The sequence below is a fragment of the Solanum dulcamara genome, chromosome 6, assembly GCF_947179165.1.
Source record: "Solanum dulcamara chromosome 6, daSolDulc1.2, whole genome shotgun sequence".
Lineage (NCBI taxonomy): Eukaryota > Viridiplantae > Streptophyta > Magnoliopsida > Solanales > Solanaceae > Solanum > Solanum dulcamara.
The window spans coordinates 38,723,783-38,735,715 of record NC_077242.1 but is presented as its reverse complement, the minus strand read 5'-3'; the positions used below and the strand labels follow the sequence as shown (position 1 = coordinate 38,735,715).

General features: G+C 39.1%; 1 pseudogene; it reads left to right on the top strand.

Moving 5' to 3' along the window:
- Positions 1-2,934: 2,934 nt before the first annotated feature.
- Positions 2,935-3,054, top strand: LOC129893582 (5S ribosomal RNA; annotated as a pseudogene).
- Positions 3,055-11,933: the final 8,879 nt, after the last annotated feature.

Sequence of the window (11,933 nt, the reverse complement as noted above, 5' to 3'; positions counted from 1 at the left end):
AACAACACCATAAGCTTCAAATTGAAAGGAAAAACCTTACCTTTCCCAAAATTGGCCAAAACTCGCCAAAACTATCAAAATGTGAATTCTGGATAGCCTACTATCTTGTATTGTCGCTTAGTTTCGAAGGGGTAATTGAAGGAAAAAAGATTTGTGGACTCAATGAAAGTTATATACATGTGTATCAAAGTTTCAAACAATTTTGAATTACCCCTACAACAATTTTGTATGAAAATATATGACCAAAATACTCACAGCTGTCCGTGTAGGATTTCCAAAACCAAATCTGGGCAGTACCTCCTCTACACTTCATCACCCTTTTTCGAGATGCTAAAATCAAAAATGGATTTTAAAGTGTAAATATAAGTTATATACCTATGAAATACCTTTCCAAAACATATTGAATCACCCGAAACTACGCTATACACAAAAAGTTATACCAATATTACTAATAACTGTCCCCTCCAAAAATGGGTCTATGCCCTAGCATTTTCTCTTTAAGTTTCTCTTAGTTTTCCAAGTGAAGAACTGAAAATATGGTTCCTTAGGCATCGGAATATACATATATACACTTCCACATAATTGAGGAATACTGTAGATAATTAATTCATGGAAGAAAAGTAAGAAACTTATCTTAACTTCTCCAAAAAGTGGCTGGCTTTCTCCCTTCTCTTCTTCTCGTTTTTCTTCTAAGTTCTTGGCTGATTTTTGGATATGTAATGAAGTACTTCGTCATAATACATACATATATAGGTTGGATTAGGAGGTGACACGTGTCATCCTCTAAGGGTGACATGTGTCCAACCCTTATTGGACCACCTAACTATGCAACCACTTAGGGGCTGCCACATGGCAGTGGGGTCCACCCCCACCCCAAGCAGGTAGGTGGGTCACCTCCTTTATTGAGGTGCTTCCATGTGTCACTCTCTTATTGGCTTCCTCGTTTCATCTTGTTCCCTTCCCTGTGGGTTCGTAATCTCATCTTATTTTAAGAGCCTATGTAATCCATGCTTCGCAAGCTTGGTACGTACTCCAATAGCTTAAGTATGTAATACTTCCAAGTTAGTAGCTTACGTAGGTAACTCGAGTCCTACGACCCATGACTTGGCCTCCAATTTCTTCCGGACTCTTATGATTTTATCTCCAACCTTCTTTACTATGGGGTATCACATTCTCCCTTCCTTAGAGCCGTTTGATAGTGTCGTAGCGTATCCGTCTCACATGATAATATCCATGGATCTTATGAGACATTCTGAGTTTAAAAAAGGGTGGGGTGTAACATCCTTCCCCCTTTAGAACATTCATCCCCGAATGTTAGACCAAACCTCTCTTAGCACCTTATACAAATCGTAGGGAGGTTCTTTGCTATTTTCTTAACACATACCTCCATACCAGTACTTCCTATATGCTTTTCAGGAATCGGGGTTACCTATAAATATCGGTTACAAGTGCGAATACTTGTATTTCATGTTCTCTTCAGTTCCCCAATCATCTTCTTTTTGGTTTTGGTTTTTCTAACATCCCTTGCGGGAAGGCATGTCTTTAGTCTACAATCTTTCGGTTTTCCAATCTATGATGGCGATAGGTTTTGCCTCACAGGATTCCATCTCCTGGACCTTATTTATGGAATATACCCTGGGTGACTCATCAGTATTTGATGGACTGGGTGTATAGTTTCCAAATGAGGTGGTAAGCTTAACTTACCAGTCACGTTTCCCACCTTATGAGTAACTTGATACCGTCTAACATATTCTGGGTCAAGTTCTTTTTCTAGGTGACCCTATGATGAACATCTAATCAACAACTTGAACTCTGTATGTCGATGTCGATTATCTGTATATCATTCCTGCCGACTCTGGGCTTGTAGTCAATAGCTTGCTTAATCTTGTCGGGGCCATTGGAATATTGGAGTAGTAATTATTATTGTAGGCAACGTGATAAGTGATGGATAATCATTCCGGCTACCTTTGAAGTTAATCTCCCGGCTTGTGACATATCTTCTAGCGTCTAATAGTGCGCTTAGTCTGTTTAGTAGCTCGAGGGAGAAATGCGGTACTAAGACCTGTCTGTGCTCCTGATCTCTTCTTGGACTGATCTCAAGGCATTAATTATAATTGAAGTCCCTTTATCTGGGATATTAGATGAGGAAACCTCACGAAACCTTACTACTTCCTAGTCATATAACTTCACCTAGTTCTAGCGGCATAGGTGGTCTTGCTTGGAAGCAAATGAGCTGATTTGTTAGCCTACTCACAATAACCCATATAGCACCTTAATCTTACAGAGTATAAAATGGGTGTGTAATGATGTTGATAAATTGGGAATTGTTAGCCTCGTATAGTCCTTTTTGGCTCTTTCCAGAACTTTAACTGGCATTCGATCTTTTGGGTTCTTCTTCCCCTTTTTCCCAATCCTTAGAGTTGGCTACCGAATAATGATGCGGTCCCCTCATATAATGTCTCTCGTAGTCATTCTGTGCATTGTCTAACATGATCTGGTGTAATTCCGAAGGAATTTTGGCATATAAGCTCGTCATCCTATAGTAACCAGCTAGTTCTGCCCGTTTCGTTTAAATTCTTTCACCACTTTCCTTACCCCCACTTATAACCTTCTAGACAAATTATCCCAGTGCTATCTCGTTAGTTCTCGCGTCTTACCTTGCCTTTCTCTCCCTTAAACTACATTCGATGTTGGGGTAGGTCTTTGGTCCAATCGTGGCCATGTCTTACCTTACCGATAGTACCAATTCCATCTCGGTAGTCTGGCTTAACCTACTTTCGCATTTCTTAGTAGTTGATTGTGTCATCAATTAGCAATTAGCTAATCCTTCTTATTTTGCTTACGCCCTTGTTACAATTGCCTTAATGTAACATATAGTATTCCAGGAATTTAATCTCATATCGTTCCTCCGCCGCTAGTTCCGATTCTTCCATCTCGTGTGATCATACCAGCACTAGCACATTAAGTTCCGTCAAAATTTTGAAGTTAAGCGTGCTGGGGTGAGAGTAATACTGGGATGGGTGACCTCCCTGGGAAGTCTTCGTGTTGTGTTTCGTTGTAATCCTTTCCACGATGTACGGGCACTCGATTTACCCCAAGATTTACCTCAGCGTTATCTCGCGAGTCTTTATGTTTCGCCATGTCCTTTCGTCTGTTATCTTGCATCTAGTATCGGCGTAGACCTTTAACTTCACTATCCTCTATTCACTTTATGTTCTCCTTATTTTCTACCACAGGAGGCTTTCTATTCCTTTTTCTTTGGTGATTTATCTATCGCAACATCATTTGCGACTAACTCTATAACCAATATTTTGGCTTTTGGTCTAGCATGCTGTCATTATCATTCGTAATGTCTCTTAAGTTGGTTGATATCCTTTCATGGTTACACTCTTTTGTTTTTATCCGCAACTGCCTTCTAGTGTTATGTCAGTCAGGGTCTCGTCAAAAACTTCTTAACGCTGCCTTATGTAGCATTCTGGCTTCCATCCAATTATTGGTAGCTTCCGGACTTTTCTAACTTGGTTTGGTAAGATATCTTGTTGATGTTTAGATGACCATCTTAAATATATTCCCATATCGATTGCCTTCATCTTAGTTTTGCCATTTTCTCATTAACTTCCCCCTTTAGAGGGTACTCATACTTTCCTTTGTTTGTACTTGTAGTCGTTCCAATTTCAATTAGGCAGTACTAATTTTCCGACGATAAGGTTTTCTTGGAGTAGTAGCTTTATCCCAACCTATATCCTATGCTTCTTGGGGCGAATAGGAGTTGCGCCATTTATTCCTTAAGATTTCCATCCTCGTCCCTTAAGGGTTCCACTATTTTCGGGGCGATGTTGTGTACACGCATCATTTTTCATTTTTTTTTCTTAAGCCCCATGCTCTTACTGCATTCTTAACGCAGGCCTTTAACATAGTCAATGCGTACTAAATGCGTCGCGTCTTACTAGTGGTTCCACTTTGTCCCTGCATACTCGTATCACACTGTTCAATTCATACTTACATATCCTCTTTTTAATTCGTATTCGTCCCTGACATCTCCCTGAGATGCTTCCGTTAGGAGTTCTTTTCCCAATTAGTCGCTGGAAAACTATAAACTGTTATCATAAATCATTTTCCAACCATTGTTGGAAGAAACAAAATTTCTTAAACATCACAGTACTTCTGTTAATACTTGACCTACCTGGTCCCCTTTCGAGTTTACCCTCGAGTTATGAATAACTCATCTAATTTACAATAGGAGTTGGGGGCTTGATACCTTCAAAAAGAGTGAATCTCAATTACTGGACATCTTACCCTTCAACCTGAGCTTCTCTTTTGTTGTCCTACAACACAATTACGGTTGGAGATACTGCGGTCTGAACTGTACTGCTCAGACAGACTTTTGTTTCTTTGAAATAAACTTCCCCAAGTAAAGAGGGTGTCCCTTATTGACGACATGAAGAGTACCTCTTACAATTTTACTTTAGCATAATACGGGTTCTCGGTATCAATTTCCCAGACATGTTATAAAGCTATGTTTTATTCCCTTTTCCTTGTTCTGGGAAAATTTCGGCAGAGTTTCCTCTACACTTCTTACTATCTCAAAACCTGCACGCAGAAAATACCAACAATGCCTCACAGGGCCAACATATTTATATACATATCATATCACAGCCGCACAGGACTTTCAATGTCATCTCATATCACAGCCACAGAGGGATTTCAACGTCAACAATAATATAAAAATACTGGACTTACCTCATATGTCCAACTTCAAACTGCATCTGTTGCACTTTTTGTCTTCTTTCCTTTCAGGTTTCAACTCTATATTTCAATACCTTACCCGACAGATATCTTTCGTGGCTTTACTTCACTTACCTGCATGCTTCGTAACTTCCCATGTCATCAATTACTTCCTTCTGTTGGTGTCGTCCTTCTATTAATATCCAAGATTAGTATAACCAATTTTTCTATGACTCGCATCTAAAGCACGATATCAGTTATACAAGAAAGGTAACACCCTAAATGTCCTGTAGCTTCTTGTTTATAGATGTACCGCGCAACACATCGATAACCAAGACTCTATTAGACACATTCTGCAGACAACCCGAGGATGAACCTGGCTCTAATACCACTTCTGTCACGACCCAACCCCATAGGTCGCGACTGGGGTCCGACCTGGACCCCCCGTACACATATCTATCAGCTGTGGTCATATTGAACTGTAAATAAAACAATATCATGTAACAGAGCCCCACTAGGCGATAACATTTACATACACCTGTAGCCTTTTTTGTTTGTATCACAACATGCCAAGGAACGCAAGCCGACAAGGCTTCCATAACATAACAACATATATAATATATCATATAGACCCAGCTGAACCAAATTGACATATACAATCCACATATACATGTCTGCAGACCTCTAAACATATAAATGACAACATATGGCGGTACAGGGCCCCCTCCGTACCCCTGAATGGATAAAAAAATTTCTATACATCCGTGGACAGTATCAAAACTAGGCCCCGATACAATGGAGAATCTTCAAGCTGAGCTGCATGGAATTCTAAGCTGACGGACTCCCAAAATCTGTATTTGTACCTTTAGGCATGAACGCAGCCCCCTGAGAAAGGGGGTCAGTAAGACATATATACTGAGTATGTAAAATGTAACATAATACACTGGAAGCATATCTGAGATAGAGAAATAGGGGATAAGATATCAATTCAGAAACCTGTACCTGTACTTTGTGAATTACAAAAACATGCATGTTCGAATCATATCATATAGCCGGCCCTTTCGGGGGTCCGGTGAATCACCTCTGTAAAACCATCATGGCCCAGTTCCATCACCACCTTATTACAACACATCATCATATATCTATACACGTATCCTGGCCCTCTATTGAGGGACTCAGTAATAATGCAGTGAACTGTGCACGAGAACATATCTTGGCCCGAGACTCAGGGAAAGAAGTGTTACAATATACACGAGTTGAGCAGTGAGTAACTATATGCAATTTAAATCATTATTAGAAACTTGACCATATAAGAAGATTAAAATTTTGTTGGAGGACTCGAGTAGTGGTGTAGTCATCTCGAGTGACTTCTAAATGCCATTATGGGCAATATAAATTATAATCTCGGGTCTCCTAGACATGTACTAAAGTACAGCCAAATCGCTTATTGAACCAGAAACATTTGTTAACATATAGCCTGTAAGACTTGGAGCCTATACATTTGTTATCTCTTTAGCATAGAGAAGTTTTCAGGGAAATAGTTCAATTATTATAAAAGTCCGATATTCAGACGTAAATAAGAGATGCTAAGAATGGAGCTACCCCGGAACTCATATCCTGTTTAACCTACAACTAAGACATGCCAGAAGAAGAAAGAATAGGCTTTACATACCTTGTCTAAATTATTCCTTATCCTTCTTGCCTCGCCGTCCTTTGAACCTATTCAACATGAAAGTAGTATGAATATCAACCCCTTTTACTTTCCAACACTGTAGGTTACATCTTAGTATTAATGGAATCTATTTCCTTAGTCGTTTCCCCGACTAGTTCTGTTATTCGCTAAGGCGTCGACGAAAATTGGGCAGCACCTCCCTTATAATGTGCCCTATCCAAATTTCCAATTAGGTCCCTAAGACCTACAACCAACCAACAACAACAACCTGCAGCAATTCACACCAACAATATACAACATAAACTCCAAATGACTTATTCAAAAATACGATAGCACAATAGGGCGTCTAGCCTTTATTTTGTAACGCCTTTCATTATATGCAACGAGGGGTCGTGTAGATTCAACCAGAAGCATCCTAAACCATATTAGAACATATTTAGGCCCTAAAACAACACATCACACCCGTGCAGCAGCACCTCACACGAACAACACTATCCTTCGACGACAATTTAACTATAGCAATTCCAATTTAGTTTATTTCGAACGTCGAGCATTTCTACAACATTTTTAAACTTTCAACAGCATAAGAGGGGTGTAATACACCATATAACAACACCATAAGCTTCAAATTGAAAGGAAAAACCTTACCTTTCCCAAAATTGGCAAAAACTAGCCAAACCTATAAAAACGTGAATTCTGGACAGCCTACTGTCTTGTATTGTCGCTTAGTTTCGAAGGGGTAATTGAAGGAAAAAATATTTGTGACCTCAATGAAAGTTATATACATGTGTATCAAGGTTTCAAACAATTATGAATTACCCCTACAACAATTTTGTATGAAAATATATGACCAAAATACTCACAGCTGTCCGTGTAGGATTTCCAAAACCAAATCTGGGCAGTACCTCCTCTACACTTCATCACCCTTTTTTGTGAAGCTAAAAGCAAAACTGGATTTGAAAGTCTAAATAAAAGTTATATAAATATTAAATACCTTTCCAAAAAATATTGAATCACCCGAAATTAAGCTATACACAAGAAGTGATACTAATATTACTAACAACTGTCCCCTCCAAAAATGGGTCTATGCCCTAGCGTTTTCTCTTTAAGTTTCTCTTAGATTTCCAAGTGAAGAACTGAAAATATGGTTCCGTAGGCATCGTAATATACATATATACACCTCCACATAATTGAGGAACACCGTAAATAATTAATTCACGGAAGAAAAGTAAGAAACTTACCTTAACTTCTCCAAAACGTGGCTACCTTTCTCCTTTCTCTTCTTCACATTTTTCTTCTAAGTTCTTGGCTGATTTTTGGATATGTAATGAAGTACTTAGTCATAATACATACATATATAGGTTGTCTTAGGAGGTGACACGTGTCATCCTCTAAGGGTGATACGTGTCCAACCCTTATTGGACCACCTAACTATGCAACCACTTAGGGGCTGCCACATGGCAGTTTGGTCCACCCCTACCCCAAGCAGGCAGGTGGGTCACCTCCTTGATTGAGGTGCTTCCATGTGTCACTCTCTTATTGGCTTCCTCGTTTCATCTTGTTCCCTTCCCCGTGGGTTCGTAATCTCATCTCATTTTAAGAGCCTATGTAATCCATGCTTCGCAAGCTTGGTACGTACTCCAATAGCTTAAGTATGTAAGACTTCCAAGTTAGTAGCTTACGTAGGTAACTCGAGTCCTACGACCCATGACTTGGCCTCCAATTCCTTCCGGACTCTTATGATTTCATCTCCAACCTTCTCTACTATGGGATATCACATTCTCCCTTCCTTAGAGCCATTTGATAGTGTCGTAGCGTATCCGGCTCACATGATAATGTCCAAGGAACTTATTAGACATTTCGAGTTTAAAAAGGGTGGGGTGTAACAATATTTATATATAGCTCACTCCTTACTTGCATATCTTTGTAGGTACTGTAGTAGAGGGTGAGACTAGTGGCTAACTAGTTCATTCGAGATGATTTTGTCACTGAGTTGAGACTTCACATTGATTGTGGAGGCTACTATTTCAGCTCTAGTTATTTATATCTTACATTTTCTTTTCTTGGGGTTTACATGCCTAACAGTTGGACACATGTAACTCTATTAGATGCTCCGTGGTTTTACTGCGGGATTTGGGCTAGATATACATTATTTAAGTGTCCATTCTATTCATAAATCAATATACGATTTTGGTTTTATAACTATTTCATTTTGAGGAGTATTGATGAGTTTTGGAGCTGCACACATTTTATCTCAATGCTTAGATAATTTGGTTAAGTGTAAAGATATTTGGTTCTCCTGGCATGTGGTGATAGAGGGTGACTATCATGTCTAGGGGGTATTTGGGGATATGAAAAAGTTTATATTAGAGCCTAAGCTTTAAGTCCCGGGTCATGGAGTTGTGTTGCCCATACTTATGACCTTGAGGCTTCTAAACATTTAGGATATTTCCCTTTATTCATTCTTTGTTCATGCGTTGAGTTGAATCAAGTCTAACCCTTGAATATTATTTTTGTAGATGGCTAAGAAACATGGTTCTTCCTCTTCCATTCGATCTAATGAATCTATTGGACGTGGTGCGAGACATGACACTACCTCTGGTGGTAGTAAAGGTAGGGCTTATCCTAATAGGGCTCGGACTAGAGCACATGTCGCTCCTCAGCTAGAAGTTGTGAATAAAGGTCAATCCCGAGTAGGTGCTCTAGAGCGAGTACAAGAACAGGTTGTTTGAGATGCTCCACCAATAATGCCAACTACTTAAACTACTTTTGCTTTGCCTATTGATGTTGTGACAAGATTGTTGAATGTGTTGGAGGCATTGGTGCCTAATCAGGATGGAGTTCAATTCCCTCCGACTACTTTCCAAATGCAAGAATAAGTTTAGTTGAATGTTACGACTATTCATACACATCATGTAGATCCTCAACAAATTGTTTATTCAGTTGCAACTTTGGAGCAACCCAAGGATCTTAAGAACTTCATAGATCTTAAGCCACTAGAGTTCGATGCGACATCGGCTTCTGTTGAGCCTCAAAAATTCATTGATCATTATGAAAACATACTTACTAAATTAGGGTTGAAGGAGACTCTTGGTGTAGAATTTATCACTTTCATATTCTCAGTGTCTCCAGAGGCATGGTGGACCTCAATCCAGAGGAATAGATAAGTAGGGTTACCACCTATCACTTGGTCAGAGTTTTCAGCAATGTTTAAGGATAAATTCATTTCATTGGCAAACAAGATGATATGAGACTTCACTTCTATGATCTAGGTCAGGGTAATATGACAGTTACAAAGTATGAGGCCAAGTTTACTGATTTATCCAAGTATGTCTTATTTTTAGTTACAGATCCGAGGAAAAAGGTGAGATGATTTGTGGATGGACTTGAGAACCATTATCGTGTTCCTATGATATGGTATGTACGAAATGGTACATATTCAAATGTGGTTGACACTACTCTTCATTGTGAATCCTATCTAGAAATGGAAAACACTGAGCGAGAAACCAAAAAGGCTCATAATGTAGGTTGGTTTAGTGGTGCTTCATCTAGGGGCAAAGTAGTTTTCATCGTGGGTAGTCCAGGCCTACTCAGTGGTGCAATATTCTAGGATTTACTATCTAGTTAGACAGGGTCAACAACAGATGTAGATGAAGGGTGATAGTTACTCTCAGTACGAACATCATCCAAAGTGTTCTACCCATGGTAAAAATTATAGTGGTCGTTTCTTTGGTGTTGGTGGTCTTTGTTTTACTTGTGGTGAAATAGGGAATATTGCTAAATTTTTTCCTAAGGGTGATCTTGGTACTAGTCAAACTACTACACAGGTGCAGAGGAATATTATGGGTACATAGGCTCAGATTCACACAGCTAGGACCACTCCACAGGGTGCTCGTGGACAGGGTCGCAGGGTGCACATATTGCTCATGGAGTGGTTGGATAACCGAGATTATTTGTTATGGTTAGAAAGGATACCAGGAATCCAATGTAGTAGTCACAGGTATTATCACCGTCAATTCTATTGAGGCTTATGCCCTTATTGATCCCGGTTCTATGTATTTGTATATATCTCCATCTTTTGCTATATCCTTAGAACGAAGGGTTGAGACTCTTATCTAACCATATATGGTTATGACCCCAGTGAGGGAGACTTTAGCTGTGGATAAAGTGTATACAGATTATGTGATAATTGTTCAGGGCAAGGACGTAGTAGTTTCTCTACTAGAGTTGTCGATGTCTGATTTTGATTTGATTATTGGTATGGATTGGTTAGCATCATGCTAAGATTTGGTTTGTTGTTATGCTAAGCTTGTACATTTTAACTTTCCTAGAATCACCTTTAGTATGGAAAGGCATGACTCCTCTGACACAGGGAAAGATAATATCTTATGTAAGGGTACATCGAATGATTAATCATGGGTGGTTGGTCTTTATTGCTACTATTCATGATACTCGAGGGGAGGATGTTACTATTGACAATTTTCTAGATGTTAGGGAATTTACTGATGTGTTTCCAGAAGACTTACTTGGGCTACCTCTGATGAGGTAAATTGAGTTCAACATTGATTTAATGTTAGGGACTCAACCTATCTCTATTCCTCTATATCGTATGACTCTAGCTAAGTTGAGAGAATTCAAGGTTCAACTCCAGGAGATACTTGATAAGGGGTTCATTAGGCCTAGTGTATCACCTTGGGGTGTATCAATTTTATTTGTGAAAAAGAAAGATGGTACGATGAGAATGTGTATTTACAATAGGTAGTTGAATATGGCAACAATCAAGAATAAATACCCATTCCCTCGAGTTGATGATCTATTTGACCAACTACAGGGTGTTACTCACTTTTCCAAAATTGACTTGAGATCAGGTTATCATCAGCTATGTCACGACCCAACCCTGTATGCCGCGACTGGGTTCCAATCTGGACCCTCGTATACGTATTTATTAACTATAGTCAAGTTGAACTACGTAAATGTGATACTACACACCAAAAACACTAATGGGTCAAAGCATTTTCATGTACATGTAGCCTCTTTTATTTGTATCATATCATGAAAGGGTACGCAAGCGGATAAGGCTGTCATAACATAAAAACATATACAACTCATCGTATAGGTGCAATTGAACAAACTTACAAATAACCCACATACACATGTCTACAGACCTCTAAGAGTATTAACTGTATCATATGGAAGGACAGGGCCTCCGTTGTACTCCTGAATTAAAAAAACATATACATCAAATGACCAGCATCAAAAGCTAGGCTCCAGTATAGTAGAGCACTTCCAACATAGCTGAGTGGAAATCCTAAGCTGGCGGATCTCCAAAATGAATATCTGTACCTGTGGGCATGAAATACAGCCCCTCAAAGAAATGGGGTCAATAAGATACATATATTGAGTATATAAAGCATAACATAGTATAACTGAGATTACAACATAATTAGGGGTGTGGGAAACAAGTATAACATTTAATACATCACTGCACCTGCATCTTATAAAATGAGGGAATGTATATTATCCTCCCATACCATAC